This window comes from Prionailurus viverrinus, chromosome B2, assembly GCF_022837055.1.
Source record: "Prionailurus viverrinus isolate Anna chromosome B2, UM_Priviv_1.0, whole genome shotgun sequence".
NCBI classification, from domain to species: domain Eukaryota; kingdom Metazoa; phylum Chordata; class Mammalia; order Carnivora; family Felidae; genus Prionailurus; species Prionailurus viverrinus.
In genome coordinates, this window is record NC_062565.1 from 135186011 (window position 1) to 135206330 (window position 20320).

The following is a 20320-nucleotide window of genomic DNA, read 5'->3' on the forward strand; positions in this document are numbered from 1 at the left end:
CAACAAGGTGTGAGGCATCACCCAGTTATTAAACCCTAATTATTTCTGCAGTGAAGCATGGAAATAGTCACAGTAGGCTAACTAAGCCTATAAATAGCCTTAAGTCAGTAAGTCAGTTCAAAGCAAATTTTTGCCACTACCAGATGAGGTTTTTTTTTTTTCTTAAGATTTATTTTTATGTAATCTCTACACCCAATGTGGGGCTTGAACTTACAACCCCGAGATCAAGAGTCACATGCTTTCCCAACTGAGCCAGTCAGGGACCCTGTGCAGAGGAGTTTCGACATGAAGTTTCATGGAAAAAATCTTTTAAGTACTTTTAGATTTCAGAACTATGGAAGTAATTGTAAACTGTATTGATTATAACATCCAGTGAAGAGAGTCTTAGGAGTTGTGTTTTGAGGAATATTGATTATGAAATGGATGAAATTTGAAAGAGAGGTAAAGAAAGGCAAGAGAAGCGTTTAGGTGACTTCAGTTTTCAGGCTAAAAAGAGAATTACTACTTCTGATAAAAATGGGAAGCTGAGGAGGGAAGCGACTTTGGGCAGGATTTTAAATTTAAGCTTACTTCCCTTTTATTTTTCAAGTGTTCCATATTGGTAGAATGAGCTTGAAAGTTTACAAGTGGAATGTACAATTTCCTTTTAAAATAAGCTCTTAACACACTGTATACATTGTTTGTGAGCTAACTTGACAATAAATTATATTTTAAAAAATTTAAAGTAAAATAAGCTCTTAATTTTCAGAACTCACAGTCTCTGATGTTGAGACATTAAAGTACTTCGGGTTTGAGAGTGGTTGAAAGGTGTTGTTCCTGGAGCGTTAAAATTGTGGCCCTGCTCACTGGGACAAAACCTGGAAAACAGACTGAAAAGGAGTAGAGTAAGGTACTTGTCCCATGGCAGGATTCTTTGTGTGGCCGAACCATTAACGTGGCCATATTTGTAATGATGTGAACACGTACAGAAATGGCAGCTGCAGCTGCAGCGTGGTAGCCAACGCACTTTGAATGCTTAACGCAGGCCGGGCATTGTTCTAAATGCTTTACAGCAAGCAGTCTGGTGCCTCTCTGCCTTGTAGCCCAGGTCATGACTGCATCTGGGTGGGAAGCGTTAGCATAGCTAGCGGTATGACTTTGATTCCCAGTTCACCCTAAAAATCTGGAGTGAGGGGCGCCTGGGTGGCTCAGGTGGCTAAGTGTCCGACTCTGGGTTTCGGTTCAGGTCATCATCTCACGATTCGTGAGATCGAGCCCCGTGCTGGGCTCTGTGCTGACCGCACAGAGCCTGCGCGGGATTCTCTCCCTCTTCCTCCCCCGCTCACGCTTGCGCACGCGTGCGCTCTCTCTCTCTCTCTCTCTCTCTCTCTAAGTAAATAAATATTATAAAAAAAAAAAACTGACCAACTTCAAATTCTGTACATTTAGACAAATTTTAAACATACAAATCCAGAGTATGGATAATTCATGAATATGTAGAATTGAGTAGGTTTCAACTTTATTGCTATTCTGTGATTTTTTTAATCTACTTTGATAAATGAACTCCTATTATTATTGTCACATAAATAACATCTCTTAGAAATAGCAGGCAAGTCTTTAATAGAAATGGAAATAAGGACAGACAAGTCCTTAGCAAAAATGAAATAAGGTCCAATAATTACTCTTAAAATTTAATTACTTAGCTATATCTACTGTACATACATATATGCATTTACTTTACATATAGTTTAAGAAGGCAAATTTTGTCTTAAACCTTTATTCAGATTCTCCCACTGACTTGTATAATACAAACTTGAGGTTTTTAATTAAGTAAGGACGTCAGACTAGAGTATATGTAAGCGTCCTTTCAGTATCAGACTCTACGGCTGTGAATGTTTAGATTTTATCCAGTAGAAGAGAAGGACTGAACTACACCTTCAAGGAGATTCTCCTTCGATTATGCTGGAAACAGCGCAGAAAAGGTGCCTGAGGAAGACGTGCAAGGACGAATGTCAAAACTCTGCACCACAGAGTTTTGACAAACCAGAAGCACAGAAATAATGATCCTAGAAAAATGAAGAATGTGTACACTATTGAGCAGAAAATTTTTCAAGAAAAGAGTGATTAGTAATCATTCAAATTAGTAATCAGTCGGTCAAGTTAATAGAATACAGAGGAAAGGGGGTCTCTGGGTGGCTCAGTGGGTTGAGTGTCTGACCCTTGATTTCGGTTCTGGTCATGATCCCAGTGTCATGGGATCAAGCCCCACGTCAGCCTCCATGCTGAATGTGGAGGCTGCTTAAGATTCTTTCTCTCCCTCTGCCCTTACCCATTCTCTCCCTTTCTCTCTCTCCCTCCCTCCCTCCCTCCCTCTCTCCCTCTCTCAAATTAAAAAAAAACAAAAACATAGAGGCAGGAACCCTGTGCCTGGGGTTAGAAAGCCACGGATACGTTTCTGGCCCTAAATCTGCCACTGATTGAGGTTTTGATTAGTAAATTACTTAATTTTCTAAACCTTGCAAAATGAGAATAATAACTATCTAGGCTTCCTCACTGGTGTTTCATGAGGATCAAATGATATGATGAATTAGAAAGTACTCGAGAAAACTTAAATATACTATGGAATTAAGTTATTGCGAAATGGTGGATGACGATCCTGAAAAGGGTATTGTATTTGATGATTTGAATAAAACTATTATCAAGGGAGGAAACTTGGGGGCAGATTAAAAGAAAGTTGAAGCCATAGTATAACTACTCTGTAGAGGAGTTTGGCAAAAGGCATGAATGGTAAGACACAGGTGGCCTAGCATAGTGTGTTCATTCCTTACATTGCTAATGCAGATTTTGGTATGTATGTTTGTGTTTCTCACTTGTTTAGGAGGATGTAGGGGGCAGAAACTGTAGCTCATTCTCTTTCCTCAGTGCCTTGAATACAGTAGCAATTTTAATAGCTTTGTGAAGACATACTTGTTACAGGGCTTAACTGGTAAGGAAATACTTTGTGTATTTCCAGTATATTGTATATTGTATATACCAGTATATTATATATACCAATTAAGGTAAGGAAATACATCCACGAGTTTATACATGGATGTATGTTTAAGATGGTTAAGACTCAAACATGTTCATAGGTTGAAGGAAGAACGCTAAGCCCCAGATAACCATTTCAGAGCGTAGAGAAAAAAAAACGTAAGCTTCCCAGTCCTTTGTACAGAGCCAGCATAACATGATAATAAAATATGAACATAAAAGAAGAATACACACCAATCTCCCAAAAGTTGGTGCAAAAAATGCTTAATAAAACTACCAAATGGAAACTACCATTACATTAACAGAATAAAGCGTAACCAAGTAGAATTCACTCTAGAAATGTAATGATAAATTCATTCACGTTTAGTGGGTGAGAGGGGATTATGAATATCTTGAAGGATACCAAAAAGGGGGAAATCAACATTTATTTCTAACAATCCTTAGTGAAACCAGGATAAATGAATATATTTAAAATTTTACATACCTCAAACCACAAGACTGCATTTTGTTATTAGACATGAAATACTAGAATTTCCATTTTAGTGTTTAGTGAAATACTGAATTCCTTTTTTAAAGTCATGAATCAAGGAAGATCTGGCCAGTGTTACTATTCTATAACATTGTCTTTGGAATACAATGCAAAAATTAGACCAAAATACAAAATAATTGTTGAAAGGGAGGAGACAGATTTATTATTTGTAGATGATCTTATATATCTGGAAAAGACAAAAAAAGAATCAACCTACACATTACTATGAATCATGAGGTTTCATTATAATAGCTAGTAATAAAATACCAAACATGAAAACTAACTGTTTAAAGTATTTTTCCAGGGGCGCCTGGGTGGCTCAGTCGGTTAAGCATCCGACTTGGGCTCAGGTCATGATCTCACAGTGTGTGAGTTGGAGCCCCACATCAGGCTCTGTGCTGACGGCTCAGAGCCTGGAGCCTGCTTCAGATTCTGTGTCTCCCTCTTTCTCTGCTTCTCCCCTGCTCATGCTCTGTCTCTCTCTCCTTAAAAAAAATAAACATTAAAAAATACGTATTTTTCTTGGTGGACTTTAAACTGAAAGCCCATCTGTATGGGTTAATGAATGGGAATCCTCATTTTTTTTTTCCTAAAGTTTATTTATGTAGAGAGCGTTTGGGAGAGAGAGCGCGCGTGCGCGCGAGTTGGGGAGGGGCAGAGAGAGGGAGAGAGTGAGAATCCCAAGGAGGCTCCACACTGTCAGAAGCCTGATGCTAGGTCACAAACTGAGGTCATGGCCTAAGCCGAAATCCAGAGTCAGATGCTTAACCAACTGAGCCACCCAGGTACCCCAGGAATCCTCATTCTTAAATACTTTTTTTAATTATTTTTTTTAATGTTTATTTATTTTCGAGAGAGATAAAGCACAAGTGGGGGAGGGGCAGAGAGAGAGGGAGACAGAATCTGAAGCAGGCTCCAGGCCCTGTGCTGTCAGCACAGAGCCCGACACAGGTCTCGAACTCACAAACTGAGATCATGACCTGAGCAGAAGTCCCACACTTAACCTACTGAGCCACCCAGGCACCCCTGAATACTTTCTTTGTTGTTTGTTTGTTTGTTTGTTTGTTTTCCTTCTAGGGAATACACAGACAATTTAATTTTATCATCTCTAAGTAAATTGAAGTGGGTTTTGAATAGACACTTTCCACGTTAACTTTTAAAAAATATTTTGAAATAAAGTTGTAGCAGTGAATAGAATGACTTTAAGGATTTTTTTTTTTAATTCTTTGTTACTTTTGATACTTGCTGTATTACTTGGTAATGCTAGGAAAGGTGTAATCTGATCTTTGAACCATATTTGGTAAATAGTAATTTTGTATGGAACCCGCTGTTCTATCAGTAAGAGGAAAATTATTGCCCAAATGTAAGGCTTTTCTTTGCCCTTAAAGCATTTCCTGACTTAAAAACCAAGTTATATTATGCGTGGATTCTTTTTGCTTTTTAAAGTACACTACTCCAGATCTGTAACTCTTTAACAAGAGATGTGTTGACAAAGGTACTTTCTATTTTATTTGGAGGGAGAAGAATTACATTGTTTACCTTGCTTACCACTGATTCCCTTTATGTTCTAAATGTAAATTGTTATATTTGTATTCATTATCAGCTCTCAGAATTGAGCTCTCTGACACATTTCCTTTGCAGTTCTGAAATCAATGTTGATAAATCAGTTGTGTCTCTTAGGATGTGATGCAGTTGAGTTATTTAAACCTAAAGCTTGTTACACACTGTTGTTTTAGTATATATGAAAATGAAAACTTAGGTAGACCTGTATGTTTAGAATAAAAAAATGTGTTTCACTCTGTAGTAATGCAGAAAAATTGATTATCTACTGTGTGCTAGGTTGTTAGCCACTTGTGTACTTTAGCTAATTCTCTTGACAGTCTAGTAAAGTGAGGTGTGGTATCCAACTTAATAGAAAAGAAACTTCTGCAGAGAGTTTTAGTCCAAGGCCATGCTGACACAAGATTTGAACCTAGATCTGTCTCTGCCAGAATTTTTTCACTGACAATATGCCATCGTGAAAGATGGAAAATTTACATTTTTCTTAAAAACTATTTTGATTCTGTTTTGCTTTGCTGTGTTGCTAGTCACTAGAAATGCAGGGAGTTAGTTCTTTGAATCCTTGTCCTCACTATTATTTTTATTATTATTTTTTTTTTTTTGTCTTGTTAGCAGTTGCCACAATCTGCCATCATTTGACAGTAGCAGAGAATTCAATTCATTTTGAGTGCTGTGGCATTTGTTTCTTAGAGAAGCTCCCTCGGGTGCCAGCTCACCAAGTGTAAGGGCATCCTTGCCAGGCTCTCATGCAACAGTCTACCATTTTTAATATCCTACCATTTCTGTAACCTCTGTAGTTGTGTGTGTGTGTGTGTGTGTGTGTGTGTGTGTGTGTGTGTGTGTGTGTGTGTTAATATGGACCCAACAAATTTATACCAAAAAGATTGAACCTATTTTGGTAATGGAAAAAGAGAATTTCCAGTGTGGTTAAGAACCACATCTTATGAGCTGTTTTTTTTTTTTTGCCTCCCACTTTAAGAATTACCAAGTATTTTTAAAAATTGGAACTTGAAATTCAGCTCATTGCTTGGATGTATTTCTGAAGAAACCTCTGAGAATTGATTGTAGGAAATCAGGGGAGCAGTTAGAAGATAATTGGAAATAAGATAGTGAAAGAAGAGCAAAATGACCTGAAAATGAGGACTTTACAATTTTAATTTGACCAGTGAAAGTGGATTTGCTGTTTTTCTCTTTCGGCTATTGTCTGTGGTCCCACGTTGGACAGTCTGCTGCTGAAAGCCATCACAGGTCTCACGAAGGCCACTGCTTCAGTAGCTGGAACTGGAAGTCGAGAGTAGAGCTGGGTAAAGGAAGACAGTGACTTAACTCATGTAAATGGCATCTTCTGGGAACTTACAACTTAGGAGATCCTTTTTCCACCTCAGAATATCTTGTGTGAGACGCACTGGGGACTACATCATTGCCATTAGATCTCATAGTGTTACCTGGTCACGTTTCTCGTTCCGCCTGCCTCTAGTTTACTCTAGTTTCTCTTCTGCTTTCAAGGCTCCAGACCCAGTTCCTGGACCTGCCCTGGAAAAGAAGTATCCGGTAGAGATGAGCTCACTGCAGTTACTTAATTAAAAATTTGTAAGCTGCAAAAATGGCAAAGGGCCAACCAAGAACAGCTACAATTTGAATTTTTCTATTTCCAGGTATGCTAAAGTCCACGGCACCAGTCAAGCTTAGCCTGTGTAACTGCCTTACTGTGACATCTATAATAACCAAAACTTTACTTTCAAAATCTGTGGTCTTCTTGCTTTCAAGTATGGTAACATTCCTAACATCTAGGTAACATGCAGCTACTCTTGACTTTAACTTACTTTTGCCTGAATATTTCTGATTTAACTTGTTTGCTAGTAGTAGCAAACTAATGCAAAAACAACGTAGGAAAAACAAATTGGAAATACTATTGAGTTAGACCCTGTAAATGTGCAAAAACTAGTCTGTTCTTCAATGAAAAGTAAACATTATCGACAGCAAAACTGTCTTCCTTTAAGAGGTTCACACATGGTCTGAGTAGTACGTGGAGTTTAATAAGTGAAACTAGTTCTCTCAACCATTCCACGCAATGCCTGCCTTCACATAGAGTCAGTGTTTTCTTCAGCATTTGGAAGTAGAACCAAATAATGTATTATATAGTACTTCTACATAAAGAGTTTAATTTTAAATGTAAGTGTGTAACTAATACTTGCTGTAATGATACTTGATTATTCAAAATAAATCCAATAAGAAAGTCATAAGTAGATTAAATTGTCCTGGAATATAACAACAAAAACAAAAACACGTTTCCTGCTGCTTAAGATTTTAATGGAGTGAAAACTACTTATGAAGGATTCGAGGGCTGAGGTCAGTTAGCTTTTAGGGGCATTTATTGCTTTTACCAATTTGTATAGATTTAGAAACTGGATTAATCCATGAAAGGTGATTTTATTTACTGAATGGGCAGATAACCATACTTATCTTTTGTTTTTAAAGTTCAGTTCAGAAGAATTGATCAGAGAAATTTTATGTCCCAACTGTGATTTTAAAAGATGATTCCAATATCCTAGCTTCTGCTTCAGAAATTCTCTCCTCCGCTGTTATTGTATAATGAATATGTCAGCCAGTCTAGTCAGCATTGGGTCCCTGATTATGTCCCACATGATTTGTTTGGTATTGAAAGGATTGAATCTCACTGCGTGTTGTATTAGGACCGGAAAGAGAGCTACTATCAGAGTTATTACAGGATCTTTACTGCCGATGGGTGAATTGGGGGAGAAATTGAAGAGAGAATTGCATTTGAATTTCAAGTCTTGTTTGTTATCTGGGAGGCTGTTAGTAATGGTGAAATTTTTCTACATTACTGAATGCAAATTTTGTGTAAAACACTGTACTAGGCCCAAAGGGATGTGCAAATGAATAAACTTTGCTTTCGGTGAGCTCACAGACAAGTAATACCAAAGAAAGTACTATAATAGGAGTGCTAACAGTATACAGGAGAGTACCAGATAGAATCAACTTTATGGGGAAGGTAACATTTCTACTAAGCCTTGAGGGATAGATAAAAGTCTTTGGAGAGAATGGCAAGAATCTAGAAATCTTAGAAATCTAAGTTATGGAAATGAAAGTATATAGGGGCACCTGAGTGGCTCAGTCGGTTAAGCTTCCGACTTCGGCTCAGGTCATGATCTCACAGTTGGTGAGTTCGAGCCCCACATCAGGCTTGCTGCCATCAGCACAAAGCCCTCTTCAGATCCTCTGTCCCCCTCTGTCTGCCTTTCCCCCACTTGCACTCTCTCAAAAATAAGTAAACATTTTAAATGTTATTTACTTCTTTAAGAAGTAAAAAAAAAAAAAATTTTTTTTTAAGTGTATAACATGTTCTAGAAATTGTGAGCAGTCCAGTGTGCCTAGAGAACAGTGGAGTACAGGATGTGATAGAAGACGGAGCTGTGTCATACTTTTGAATGTCAGGTGAAAGTTTTTGGACTTAATTCAGTAGCAGGGAATGGGTATCCACTGAAGATTTCTAAGCCTTGGTGCACTTAAGTCCGTGAGTCTTTTGAAAAGCTAACTGTATTAGAGTCATTGGCTTGATGAAGTTAGATTTCAGCAGCAGTGGTACCTCATTAAGGACATTTATTGTTATATGTGCCAAATGTGTGAAGAGTTTTTCCTGCAGTTTCTCACTTAATCCTTACTACAGGAATGTGCGAAGTAACTGAAATGATACATGTTAGGCATTTAGCATAGGACCTGGCCCATAATAATGGTGAACCAGTAATGCTGAACCATAGCGTTTATACTGTAAACTTACAGAAAAGTGTTCTTGTCCACCTTTATGTGTTATAGCTTTCTATAAAAGTATTGTGTTTATTGAGGGACTCTTAGGCTTAAGATAGTAACATTAAACCTCTTTTTCTACAACCCCCTACCTCTTTTAAACAATTAAACCATCTCATTGGTGGATGAGTATTTCTTACTCCGTTTGAGAGTAACTCAGAATTAGTTCATGTTGAGTTAGCCTTTGGTTGAAAATCAAAGGGACCTGGCTTTTTTGTTTTAACAGGACTGAGCATAGAGCTAGTCGTGCACCTAAACATATAGCCTGTATGTAACGTTTAAATCAAAATGTAACTGTAGATCTCGTCTTGTCAAACATCTGGAAGATTGGTAATTGTTGTAGCTGTTAACTCTAACAGTAACAGTCTCAGCATAGATAACATAGGCTTTAAGTTATCTTAAAGTACATATAGTTGGCTAAGTATAGGTATTTTCAAAGTATTCTACTCTTACTCTCCTGCTCAGGTATCAGAATACAAATACTGATGGACCATCTTCCATCCTTGTAACCTTTTACCTGGCCTCGCTCCCTCTCCAAAATAAGTGTATATTCTTTCAGAGTCTTTCCTGTAGATACATACAAAATATCTTTTTAAAATACATTTTTGTATCCCTTTTTTAAATACACAGATTCTGCCTCTTACTTTTTTCATTCATTAAAATCTTCTCTTTCCATTTAATTATTTAGATACCTTATTCCACCAAAACACACACACACGCACACACACACACACACACACACACACACACACAGCTACCTGGTATTCATTAGTGTTGCTATACAGTAATTTACTTATTCACTTCCCAATAGCAGTTGTTTTTAGTAATACACACTAAGGAGGTGACTTTCTGCTCCTCTTGAAACACATGTGTTTGTCTCTAGATGAGATGCTCTAATTTATATAAAGAGACCTCTGGTACTTTATTATCTGCAACAGACTTCATTCAGCCTGCCTCACAGCTGACTGCAGTCGCAGTGGGGGTTGACACCACAGTTGTGCACGGCTGGCCTTGCAGACTAACTTGGTGGGAAGTGTGTGTATAGATGTCTCGGTGTCTCTCTCCATGATGCTCCTCAGTTAAAAGGAATATAACAGTTGTCCTCTGTGCCTCACATGTGGGGAGGATAAGGTGAGATAATAGACATGTGCTGATAAGAAGTCCCAATATAAATCTGAATTCTGCTAGATTATAATCTTCTCAAAAGCAGGGACTATATTTTACTTACCTTTGCATATTTAAAGCACATCGCCTGGCTTACAGTCGCAATGTTTATAGAGTGGATCCTAGAAATGAAGGTGAGCCAAAAAGTCGTTCAGGCCCGTAGAATTTTCTCAGATGTATTTTCTACATTATCTGGAATCTGTACATTTTTCACTGAAACTTTCCCACCTTTTCAAACTTCACTCGTTTTTCTACTCTACTCAGCTGTAATTCTTCTAATTTATCATGTTCTTTCGTGGCCTTTCCCTCAACACAAACAGTTGTCAGGGATATCCTTCCTGCGAGACCTTTATTATTCCTCTGTAATTCCTAAGCTCAAGCACGACATTCTTTGTGACATTTTTCCTGCCTTTCTTCAGTTCCTAAGTTTTAGGCACTTCTTCCCTTGACCTTCACTGCAGCTTATACACCTGTAAATGGCACAGAGTACTTGTTGCCGTGTGCTGGGGCATAGTGGTACATCTTGTGGCGGGGCCTGGAGCTTCAGAGATAAATGACCTGAATGGAGAAAGTGAGAGGCATGTTTTTGCTGACTTGTGGGAGGCAGCATGCATGACGCAGAGAGCAATGAAAATCTTCTGTGATGTGCCCCTCCTTACCCCACTTCTTCAGCCTCGTCTTTTGTCACGCTGTCTCCTTGTGAGTCTCACCCCCCCCCCCAGGTCAGCATTAGCCAGCTCCTTACGGTTTCCTGAACTTGCCACGCTGCTTCACCCTGTTAGGTCTTTCCCTAGGCAACTACCTATGCCTGAGTTACTCTTTCCCTCTCGCCTGTCCAAGAGAACACATTTTATCTTCCAAGACCCAGCGTAGGTGTCCCCTTGTTTAATGAATCCTTTCCTTCAATCCTCCCCTTCTCCCGGAATTGGCTGGTCCCTCCTTCATTTCTGCTGTTTACTGCATATTATATCTGTATCCATTATTACATTTATTTGTTGAATGTTTGTTTTCCCCTACTAAAATGTAAATTAAAAAAAATTTTTTTAATGTTTATTTATTTTTGAGAGAGGGAGATTGACAGAGTACGAGCAGGGGAGGGGCAGAAAAGGGGGGACACAGGGTCTGAAGCAGGCTCCAGGCTCTGAGCTGTCAGCACAGAGCCTGATGCAGGGTTCAAACTCACGGGCCATGAGATCATGATCTGAGCCAAAGTCAGAGGCTTAACTGACTGAGCCACCCAGGCACCCCTAAAATGTAAATTTCTTGAACATAAGCAACTGTGCTTTTATTAATTTTAATACTTTCAGCACCCACTATGGTGTAGAGTAAGTAGCAGGCACTCAACAAAGTTTGAGATATATATATATATATATATATATACACACACACACACACACACACACACACACACACATATGAAAAAATACATATGAAAAATGTACATATGAAAAATATAAAAATGATAAATTAGAAAATGGGTTATGTCATAAATAAAAATGTTAAGTAGAAGATCACTTTAATATATTTTTACAGTTCAGATTTCCTACTTAATTAGGAAAGCCTTTGCTGCAGATTTATGGATAGGTATTTGCAGGATGTGATTTCTGTTTCTTTATTTGATTATGTTATACAACTAAAAATATTAAATTGAATATTCTCTAAGGGTATCTAATTTAGAGATTTGTGAAATAGATTTGTATATAATAAATTTGCTGATAAAAGTTTCTGTATAGTTCTGAGATTATTCTTGACCATCTAATAAAAAATCCATTCACCATAACTATAACAAGACAAATAGCCAACTATATACTACAGTTTCACAGTGTTAGATTGAAACACTGGCACATACTAAACAACATTACAGCATGGTGTTGTATTTTAGAAACTTGATTCATTTAATATTGCCTTACCAATTTTAACTTTGCTCTTTTGAATTCTCTGTGATTTCCTTTTAAGGTTCTGAATAATCTAGTAATGAAATATTTTATTTAAATGTTGGTCTTTACATATAGATTTGTATATATTTTCTCCATTAGCAGGCTTAGCAGTCTCTATTAACCACAGTTGTATTACCAATCAAGTGTATGTGTATAATTTTCAAATTGCCAATTTAACTTTTCGTTAGATAGTAAAACATTTTAGTAGTTATTACGAAAGCACTAATGGGGAGCCTGGGTGGCTCAGTCGGTTCAGCCCCCTGACTTCGGCTCAGGTCATGATCTCACAGTTCGTGGGTTCGGGCCCCACATCAGGCTCTCTGCTGACAGCTCAGAGCCTGGCGCCTGCTTCAGATTATGTCTCCCTCTCTCTCTGCCCCTCCCCTGCTCATTCTCTCTCTCCTTCTCTCTCTCTACACCCAAAATTAAATAAACATGAAAAAAATTAAAATTGAAGAAAAGACTAATAACTGTCCATTTACACTGTGTCTAACTCATGAACATAATCGACCTGTGCCCTGTGCTATAACACACACACATGCATACATCTACCAGGCAGCCAGAAGTCCACTTTGGGGAGAAGTCAGCTGAGGGCCATGACATTAGAAGGAAGATGGGCAAAATTATATGAGATGAACAAAAAGAAAGCGTGGGGCCAAGTGAGTGATTAGAACTGCACAGGGATCAGTTGATAAAACTTCTCATAACTGTCTCTTAATCTGCATATAAAGATGCCATTTTGGATTAATATTTTAACCAGGTTATTATAATTTTCACATGCCACTGAGTTCATTGGTTCGTTCTAAATGTTGATGGTTGATACAAGATGCAAACTGGTACTTCCAAGTGCTTTCATTTTCTTTTATCCTCTCTTTTTCCCTTTTACCCATAATAGGAGCTTCTTGTCATATCATTTATTTATATCATGTTTTCTTTCCAAGATATTTATGCACAGGATGGATTATCCAAAAATTACAGGGAAAAGGGAGCACTGAAAAATAACTTTGTCTCCATCTTAAAGCCCTAATGTATTGGAAAAAAATAGTGAGATATGAATTGGAAAATACACACAAGGTAGTTAGTTATATAATATGTTTTGATGAATTATAACCATTCTGTCTTAGATTTATTGCACTTTTCTTGATCCTTAGAAAATGGTAGCACTCACCACAAAACCACAGTACATAAATTGCCAAGTGTGGCTGACTTGCACATTCCTTTAGAAGAACTTAAAACTGGTAAGACTTTTATCCATAAGGAATGGCCAACATTCGTGGACTTGAGGCAATGTAGTAAATGAAAAAGTCGGGAAGTTTTCTTGTTTAGAGAAGGAAGTGTAGATCATTATGTACTTCAGCCATTAGTGTTCACTTTTTCTTTTACAAAGTAAATTATTGCAGCGTTATAAAGTTGAGAAATCCATTTTCTGCTACCAGTCCCTTGCTCCTTTCAAGCTTTTAAATAACATAAAAGCTGAACATGATAGCTAACTTCATGTAGCATTTAGATGACTGATTTGGTATGTTTACTGTTACTTTTGCAAATAACTAGCTATCTATGTAAAGTGTTTCAGTATTACAATTCTTTCATGCTAAAATTTATGCTAAAGAGTGATTATGATTCTTATTTTTAGTCTTAAACAGTGATAGTATTTGAATTTTAGATTTTGATTACATGGCTACAATTCTTGCATTTTTTAACTTTTAGGAAAATAACTTGATATTATAGATTGGTGGAGGGTGGATGGGGGGGGGGGAGGAGTTTGCTTTGCCTTAGTAAAGTTGTCATATCATGCTCCAAGAAATATAACTCCAATAATGTGCTGTTAAAATTTTTTTGAAAGTTTTTATGTTTAATTAATGACATTTGTAAATTCTTTTGAGGTTAATCAAATGTGAAGTACATCAACTGTTACCTAACTGGCATTTGATGAGATACTTAGATAATGCATGAGTAAAGTAAAAGGTATTTAGAATAGTGTGTGTATGATTAAGCATGGAATAGATTTCTTTATTTTTAAGGTTTAATTCTGAAATCTTATTGGGGCTAAAGGTTTCAAAATTTGCTTTACCTTTAATTTTAAAAATTGTAGTGCCATCCAGCTACTCTGACTGTATATCAATGCTTCGTTCTATGATACTCTTTAAGAATAACTCACTGCACAGTCTGGTAATGTCAGCCAATCCACAGAAAAGACACAAATTATAATCAGTTATAAGAAACTATTAACATCATTTTGACAACCAAATAGATAAGTTAAAACATTCTGCCTTCCCAGTAGTCATCCTGGGGAAGTTACTGTTCACAGTTGTTAAGGTCAGAGGGGCTTTGCAGTTCAGACAGTTCTGTTAAAATTTAACATCTGTGTTTCTAAAAATCACCGTGCTATGCAAATCATGAAAAAGAAAAGCCACAGGGTTTATGGAAAAAGTGGAGTTCCAGATACAACACTCAAAAACTTTATCAGAGAACATTTTAAAAAAGATAGGATCCTTAAAAAATGACAGTATAGTTTTACCCATGTTAAATGACTAAGAAATATGTACTCCTATAACGTACAAACAAATACGGTACTTTGAAAAAGATCTGAAGTTGGCTTATGGAAGTGAGCATAGATGTGGCAATTTGTTATCCTGAAGTGGTCAAAGAAGGGTTTTCTGAAATCAGAAGGAAAGTTGTAACACAAGATATGGCTAGGTGGGGCCGCATGCTGATAGGCCAGCTGAGGCAGCTGGCGGATGTTTGAGGTGTGTTACATTTTGTGTATTCACACGCAGCTTGTTTCAGTTGAGCGTGGTTTTCCGCATCCAACTAGTATTTCTAGCTGGTAACTAACGCTCAAATTGTTCCCTATTATTTCAATTGCATTGGAACAAATTTGCAGTTTCAAAATAAGTACTAAGCAGCACCGACTTAAAGCTGAGGGTAAGGGAAATGCTTGTTTGGATAGATAGAGACCCCCTTTTATACTAGTCTTCAAAATCCAAGCATTTTCTGGCACGCTGGCTCAGTCCGTAGAGCCTGCAACTCTCGATCTTGGGGTCGTGAGTTCAAGCCCCACGTTGGGCATGGAGCCTACTTAATAAATAAAATTATTTAAAAAAATAAATCTAGGCATTTTCTGATATGTAGAGATTTATTGCAGCAAATATTTACTGAGCATCTACTACTTAGCACACACTTTCTAAGTATTTAGGACACAACGGTGAACAAGGTAGTCTTTCCACTTTGACAATAACAGTACTTTTGTAAAGAATTTTGTTGTCAAGGGTCAGTTTTAAGAAGTGAAATTACACAGGTGAAAGGAGAAGTCTAGCAAGGAGTCTATTGGACAACAGGCTTTTCTCTAACCTCTGAAATTATATACTTTCGCAAGATAATTTCATGGGGTCCTCTCCCACTCAAGATTACATTGTTTACAGAAAAAATTATCATCTCTTAAGGTTATTAACCAGAACTAAATTTTAGGATGGTATATATGTTAAAATGGGAAGACCTCCTTACCTTCTTGTCCTATAAGCTAAAAGAGAATCCTAATGCAATCGAGAAGTAAATTTTAGTTTTATATATTTCATTCCATTTCTTTCTGATACTCAACATGAACTATAATTAAATGTGTTTCAGTAAAATTCAACCATGCAAGAATAGGGCAAAGATAAATGATAGTTTACATAATAATATTAAAACTTTAGTGTTCTTATATCTCAAGGCCTTTCTCATCTCCTGTAACTACCCCCCACCCCAAACTCCTTCTTCCTAATCCTACTGTCCCTCCTTTCTTCTAGCCAGACAGATGACTATCTCCAGAAGCTGCCTCAGATTTGGTTGTTTTGCTTCATACTTTTTTAACCTTCTTTTTTAAAAATGTTAATTCCAGTTTAGTTAACATGCAGTTACATTAGTCTCGGGTGTACAATATAGTGGCTCAGCAGTTCTGCACATGACTTAGGCCTCCTCACAATAAGCGTATTTCACTCGTCCCTCCGCCCACCTTCCCTCCAGCAACCATCAGTTTGGTCTCTATAATTAAGAGTCTGGTTTTTGGTGTCTTTCTTTTTTCTTTGCCCGTTTTGTTTTGTTTCTTAATTTAAACATATGAGTGAAATCATTTGGTGTTTGTCTTTCTCTAACTGACTTATTTCACTTAGTATTGTCCCTCTAGACCATCCATGTTGTTGCAAATGGCAAGATTTCATTCTTTTTTATATTCTTAAACTTCGAAAGTAGCCATGATTCTATGGCCTCCCACTCTCTCCCTCAGCCCAGAGAGCCCTTTAAACACATACAGCACAGTTAATACCACTTAGGTAGCACTCGTGTACAGCCTAGACCCATATATCCTTACTCCCTCTGTGATACATCTATTTTGATGTTTTAAAAGTGCCCCAGACTCCGCATGTTCAAAACCAAACCCGTAATCTACCCCTTTGTTTTCTTGGGCCTGTTCTATCATTTGTAGATGGGACCACCATCCAGTTGAGCAGATCAGAAACCAGTGTTGACACCGACTTCTTCACCCCAATATTTAATCCAGCAACAAGTTCTATTCATTTTTCCTTCCTAAATATCCTTTCAGTTTTTCCTTTTACTCAGCCTCCATTGCTGTTTCTGTAGTTACAAGCTATTAACCTTTGCCAGCTAGACTACAACAGTAGTTTTCAAACTGAGTTGCTCATATATTTTGCCCTTTTCTCCATTCTGTAGCTATTCTTCATACATACATGATTTTTTGATCATGTCCCCTTCCCTGCCTCTGAGCTTAAATCTTCAGTGACTTCCCATTACTCAGAAGATAAAACTTCCAAATTTTAATGACCTGCAAGACACATCATGACTTGGAGCCTAGCTTCTTCTTGCTCTCTGCTCTCTACAATTTTTCCTTATGCACAGTGCTCCTTTCTAATCCTTTTTTGAATGTGAAAGAGACGAAACCAATGTGATAGCAACAGGCTAGGCTGAGGTGGCAGCAGGAAGCAGACAGAAGGTAAAATAGTGCCCAAGTTCGAATAGCTACCTAAATTACAAACTTGTGTTGATGTGCCTCTAATCCAAGAATTTCCGTGACCTGGAGAGCAAGGGCATTGACTAGTACTTGTATCTGCACATTCTAGACACTCCTTAAGTGTGTGGGTCGTGGCTAATTAGACTAAATGATTGTCTGGTTTTCAATATTCTGTGTATCCAGTTGCCTCATAAATGCCCATAGTTAGCTGCGTTATAGTTCATACAGAATCTAACATTGGTTTGTTTCAATAATGTGTTTAGTTGTAAAATTTATTTGCTCACCGCCAAAGGCTACATTAAAAATAGTTATCTTGCTTTGTTCTTAAGGTTTACTTTTGCTGGATATAGAAAGTGGGTTGATGTTTTTTCTTGCAACACTTAAATTATGTCATTTGACTATTTTCTGGCGTCCACAGTTTCTGATGACAAGTCAGCATTATTAGAATTGTTCCCCTTTGTGTCATTTCTTTTGCTGCTTTCAACATTTTCTTTGTCTTTGATTTTTAGCAGTTTGACACTTATATCTGTGCGTGGTCTTCCTTGGCTTTTCCTGTTTAGGCTTTGATATTCTTAAGTAAGATCTTTTTTGCTGCTGCTGCTGTTGCTGCTGCTGCTGCTGTTGTTGTTGTTGTTGTTGTTTAAAACAAGCTCTGGCCAGTTTTATTAAAGACAACTTCTGCATACTTTTCACCAGTCTGTTCTAACAGGCTTCTGGTGATATCAGAATCACCTGGGTCAGGGCATCCTGTGCCCAATTCAGTAGTATTACCACTGCAGAGATGGACACAAGTTTTGGCCAATGTGACATAGTACTGTTTCAGATTTCTTCAAGGCTGGGCAGCTGTTGGCCAATTGGCTAGTTTTGCCTTGCCTTGTCTGGTCATTTTTAGAGTCTGCTCCAACCCCAGCAAGGACTTCCCACTTTTCATGAGGAGTTGGAGCCTAGAGTTGATGGACTCCAGCCATCATCTTCTGGATGGTGTTGCAGCCACCATCTTCTGCCTGCTGTGTGGGATGACCCCTGACCAATAGCAGCCACACACGTCTGAGAAGGTGACCAAAGTCTTAACTAACTTGGGGAAATCTTTAGCCACTACTCTTCAAATAGTTTTTTCTACCCCATTTTCTCTCCTTTATCCTTCTGGATCTCCAGTTACAAGTACCTTAGACTTTTTGATATTTACCCTTAGGTTCTCTTCCTAACCTCACCTACCTGACCCCATCCCACCCTCAGTCATTTTTTTATTCTCCATCCCTTGGGTGTGAATAATTTCTATTGCTTTGTCTTCGAGTTTACCGACTATTCTGTCATTTCCAATATATGGGGAATCCACCCAGTGAATTTATCTCAGACATTTATTTTTCACTTTTTGAAGTTATGTTTGGTTCTCTTTTTTAAAAGAATATAGTTTCTGGCTTTTTGGTTTTTTGGGGTTTCAGGGGAGTGGTTTTTTGCTGAAATCCAAGCATGTGTGTCCTTACATCTTTAAGCGTAGTTAAAATAGCTGCTTTAAAATCCTTATGTGCTAATTCTAGCACCTGGGTCATCTTGGGCTTGGTCTCCCTTGGTTGCCCTTTCTCTTGAGTATGGGTCAGTTTTTCCTGTTTCTTATGAATGGCATGTAGAGACTCTGGATTCTATTGTGTGCCTTCAGTAGTGAGTATTGATGTTTGGTTGGTTTCCTTCCTCGCTTGCTTGCTTTAGGAGGCAGTTAACTTGGCTGAACTCCCAGCTTCAAACTCTGAAATCTCAGTTATTTTAGCTTTGGCTGGGCTGCTTGGAATCTCACATATGTGTAGTTCGGGGATCAGAGATGTGTGCAGAATTTATACATAGGATTTGGTGCTTCTCTCCTTGCTGTGATTTACTTACTAGGTTTTCAGCTGTTGTGGGTATGCCAGAGTCTACCCTTTGGTTCATTAAGCTGGTACGGCTGTAGGTTTTCTGTCTAGGTTTTAGCCATCCGAACCAGCTGAGGCCTGCTCTCTGGCTAAACGCCACTAAAAAAAATGGAAAATCACCCCATGCTGTTAACCTTCTAAGTACTGACTCCTCCTTCTCCCCACCATCTCTATTACTGGTTATGCCTTCTGCTTTCATGTAGTTGTTTTTATACTTTGTCTAATGTTTATAGTGTTTATGAGAGAAATGAGCTAGTAGGAGCCATTCAGCCATTACAGGAAATGAAATCCCTGAAATACAGTTGTACATATGAACAATTTTGTTGTTTGTGTACTTGATGGTCTTTATTAGAAAAGCAAGTGTGATAAGACTTTTTCAAAGAATTTGGGAACTTTATGTTTTAATAATGGGATAAGTTGAAATTTATTTTCGTGATTCATCCTCTTCTAATAAAGGTGGTCCTGAATTAGACTGAAAATTCATTTATTTGCCTCTCCCTCAAATTGTGCAAAAATTTCCACATCTAGATCATTTGAAAAGTGTTTTAGAAGCAAAGTAATGTGAAGAAACCATACAGTAAAACTTTCATTTCATGCAGCAAATGTTGCATGTTTGACCTAGGTCCTGAGGTGGGTATAGCAGTGAATTTCAAAGTTTTTGATCCTGTGGAGTTACCATTTTTCAGATAGATGGAAAATAAATAAATAAATACGTATCGGGTATTGACACGCTATGAAGAAAAGTAGGGTGTGAGGACGTGAGGAGGAGACTTGTGGCTTTATTCTTGAGAGATTGGTCAAGGAAGCTACTGTCTCTGAGGGAGTGACATTCCATCAGAGATGTTAGTGAATTAAGAAAGGGGGCCATGCAAGTATCTGAGGGTAAAATGTTCCAGGCAGAAGGAGCAGTGGTGCAAAAACCATAAGGGAGGAAAGAGTGGCTTTTTTGAGAACTAACCAGAACTGAGGGGACTAGAATGGTAGAAGGTGAAGTCTGAGGGGTGGTAGTTAGCCACGGGCCTCGTGTTGTAGGACTGAGCAGGGGATTTTGCTCTGGTTTACTTTTCACAAAGATCCCTCGATAGAATGAGGGGCAGAGGGGGAACAGAAAATGAAGGCAAGGGACGAAACAGGAAGAGACCTTTGCAGTGGCAGTCTGTGTGAATGACAGTGGTGGCTTGGACAAGAGCAGTAACAGAGGTGGGAGACAGTGGTCAGATTCAGAATATTATTTTACAGATCCAGCCAACAAGACTTGATGACGGATTAGATCTGGGATCTGAAAGAAGGATCAACTGGATGAATGATGGCACCATTTACTGAGATGGAAAAGACTGCGAAGGGATTGGCTTGAAAGGGGGGAAATTAAGAGTTTCCTTTTGGACATAGT

At 38.0% G+C, this 20320-nt stretch overlaps 1 protein-coding gene across 6 annotated transcripts in view; it reads left to right on the forward strand.

Annotated features, from left to right (window-relative positions):
- The window catches only part of TAB2 (TGF-beta activated kinase 1 (MAP3K7) binding protein 2), a 90475-nt gene that overhangs the window by 20593 nt on the left and 49562 nt on the right, over positions 1-20320 (forward strand). For 2 of the 6 annotated variants that reach the window (XR_007152078.1, XM_047858122.1), the window contains exon 1: positions 4732-6753. The exons of 1 other annotated variant lie outside the window; for it this stretch is intronic. The gene's annotated coding sequence lies outside the window, so the exon portion shown is untranslated. Of the gene's footprint in view, positions 1-4730; positions 6754-13897; positions 20319-20320 lie in introns of those variants that run through there. 3 more of the 6 variants (XM_047858125.1, XM_047858123.1, XM_047858124.1) reach the window with 3 other exon arrangements.